We start from the raw sequence: 3,635 nt of genomic DNA, 5'->3' as shown, positions 1-3,635 counted from the left end.
TCACCTTGTACTCTAAATTCCACCTCCATCATTGTTCTTGTCCTTGTTTGTGTGTCCTCTTCCATTTATATGTAGTAGAAATTTGATAGAATTAAGTTCATTGACATATCTACCATTTTGAGGTCAAAGATTTTCTTGATTCTAACATCATGGTAAATATCTTTAAATAGGACTTTACCTTATTTCATTCTGTGATTGTGATACGAAGGAAGGAAGGAAGGAAGGAAAAGAATGGACTGTGGTTCCTGCCGGGAACACGTTGGCATACAACTCCTTGAAACCATAAGCAAGAATCCCTTATCTAAAAGGCTGAAACAAAATAGGATGGTAAATTATAATGTTTAAGAGTAAGTTCCAAAAATAAACTGTATCCAGTATGGATCAGTAGAAAACAAAGAGCCCTCAATCAAATACATTTTGGGGTCTCTGTTGGTGTTTTAAGATTAAATCTGTATTCTATTATGACAACACTTATAGAAACAGAATCTAAGGGTTCAAAAATGGAGATGGGAAGCTACAATTAGGGATGGAATTCCACAGCAGTTCATTTTGGAGTTGGACTTGAGGAATCAAGGAACACTGCACCCTAGTCACTGCCTCTCAGGAGATCCTAACCATTTTCTGTAAAGCACTTGGTAACTTATGTTAAAGTACACAAAATCAGCATATGTCTGCATTGTTCACACTAGCCATATTTAATGCTTGGTTGTTACCTTGACTTTAAGTAATAATATGTGTAGATAATATGTAAAATTTTCAGGAGCCAAGTTACACACGGAGTTGCAGAAAACATTCTACCATTAATATTTAATGCATCTTTATTGATATTTTTGACTGAAGAATGCTGTCATTGGCACTTTTGAGCTATGTATAGACTGATTATGCTCCCAACGTCTCCAGAGAAAAGTTCAGGAAAAGAATGTGTGGAAAACCAATACTGGCATGGCTGTCATGAAGAAAAGGTAGAATTAGTTCTCCTTCATAGAATGCCCATCACTCTTGGCAGCTTCTATTCCACACAAAAGCCACTGGCTACATAGCTAAAGCCTCAGATCCTCATGTTTAGGTCAGATGTGGTCTTTAAGTGCTCTCTGACAAAAATGATGGCTGAGCTTCTTCCAGCCTAACTCATCTTGTTCTGTCCCAAGTGCCACAGTCATAATACTGGAATAGGGCAGAATCAAATGGATCTTGGGATGAGAATGCAGGGAATTGGACATGATCAGTCCCGGTAAGCTGGAAGGTCTGCCTGAAGTGGTATAGGCTTCACTGAGAGAGCTTAGAGATTAGATTCTAACCATCCACGGACAACTTCAATTGTCTTTTCTCCAATGCTGCTCTTGGCTAATAATGTGCATGTATCTGCATACACTAATCTTTTCCCTTTCTTCACTTTCAGAGGCATTCAAGCAAAAGCACGAGTTAAGTCCTATATTTGATGTAAAACTGACCCTTTGAGAATTTTTTAAAGTCACTAACTCTTTCACTCTCAGGATTTTGCCCTTTAGGGGGACTTAAATAAAGAAGTGATTGAAAGAGCATTGCAAATTCACCAACTGAAAAGCAGGATAGTGTGTCATAGATGTCATAAAATGATCTCCTGGTGTAGCTGCAGCATGTGTGCAAGCAATTACCTAAGACAAGGTCCTAGGTGCTTCCTTCCTCTCTTGTCTCACAAGCTGGATTTGATGCATGGGATAGAAAGTAACATTTACTGAGTATTTTGCATGCACCAGGTGGCAGAGAGTGTACCGTGTGCTAACACCAGAATAGTTAGCCACACACAAATGGTTGCTGGCCTCTGGGAAATTACAGCCTAGAGGGAAAGGCAAATATTAACTCAGAGATTATGAAAATATAGAGGCTGAGAGGCAGATAACTGCAAACAGGGTAACTGCATGTAGAGCAATCTGATATAAGCTGAATATATATGAAGAAATGATAATCCAGGAGAGATTCTAAGGTAGAGAGAGAGAGAGGAGAGAGAGGGGGGAGGGAGAGAGATGGGACAAGTCTCTAGGCTGACAGAGAGCCTAATTTGTAAATGTCCAAGGAGGGATGTTTTATTAACACCTTAAATTTAAGGGCTACACATATAGTTCAGTGGTAAAGTACTTTCCTAGCCATGTGGAAGGTCCTGGGTTCAATCCCTAGCATTGTAAGGAAATAAAAATTTAAAAAGAGATCAGCATTCAGCTTTTATTTTTTGTGTGATTTATATATATATATTATTGTAAAAATACTGTACAGAGGGGTTACAGTTACATGAGTAGGGTAATGAGTGCATTTCCTATCGAGCATTGTTACCTCCTCCTTTGTTTTTCCCTACCAGCCCTTCCTTCCCCACCTCCCCAACTCCTCCATCTCTCCCCAACTGAAATTGTAAAGTTCATTTTTCAGCTTTTATTTTTAAAAAAGAAATAGCAACCTGAATTTTACTACAGTAATCCTCCCCTATACTTCGGGGACAAATTTCAAGAATCCATATGGATTCCTGAAAGAGAAAATAGTATCATTATATGTGTACTATGTTTTCTCCTATATATTCATGGCATGGTAATAAATATTAAGCAAGATACAACAATAACTAATAAAATAGGAAAATATAATAATAATAATATAAAACCGCCAGTATCTCCCCTCCTGCAGTTTGGGGTCACTTTTAAGCAAAGAAGGGTTAATTGAACAGAAGCACCGTGGAGCTGCAACAGTCATTGTGATAATCTTGACACGTACTAAATGATTGACAAATGGTACAGAGCATATATATTGTGACTATACCAGACAAAGGGATGATTCATGGATGGTGCAGAAAAGAAAGAGATTTTATCGAGCTATCAGAGTGGTGTGCAATTTAAAACTTATGAATTGTTTATTTCTGCAATTTTCCATTTAATATTTTCAGACTACTTGACCACAGATAGCATTTCCACAGGGTGGAAATGAAACCACAGATAAGCAGAAAGTACTGTGTACAAAATAGACAAGGCAGAGATGCTCCAGTTGAAACTGGAATGAGGTCTGGCCGGCATCCTCTTGGTTCATCCCAACTTTCATATTCTTAACTCTTAGAGCTACACATTTTAAAAACCACTTAGAGGAGAGTATAAGTGTTGAGAGTTACACATATTGGATTCAAATTCTGGCCTATGAAGTATGTGATTTTGAGCAAGTCATATAATCTCTGTGAATCTTAGTATCTTCATGGTTAAAAGAGAAATATTATTCTGTCTCACAATATAGGCTTGAAGGAAGTGGTGTTGTGGCTCAAGTGGTAGAACACTCGCCTTGAGCTGAAGAGTGCAGGGACAGCACCCAAGCCCAGAGTTCAAGCCCCACGACCAACTATATATATATATATATATATATATATGCTTGAAGATGAATTAAAACTAGACATTTGTCAGGGGGTTAGTTCCATTCCCAGTGAAGAGAAGGGATTTGATAAATGATGGTGTTTTTTTTTCCTTTCTGTCTCCTTTTCAGGTGGGAAGTCCCTGACAGGATCACCCACAAAGTTGGAAGGTCATGTTAAAGTTTTAAAGCTTTTGTGGTGTGTGTGTGTGTGTGTGTGTGTGTGTGTGTGTGTGTGTGTGTGTGTGTGTGTGTGTATGCAAGCACTCACCAAATCTTGG

This window comes from Dipodomys ordii, unplaced genomic scaffold (genome assembly GCF_000151885.1).
Source record: "Dipodomys ordii isolate 6190 unplaced genomic scaffold, Dord_2.0 Scaffold89, whole genome shotgun sequence".
NCBI lineage: Eukaryota > Metazoa > Chordata > Mammalia > Rodentia > Heteromyidae > Dipodomys > Dipodomys ordii.
The sequence above is the reverse complement of the archived record's forward strand: the minus strand, read 5'-3'. Positions refer to the sequence as shown.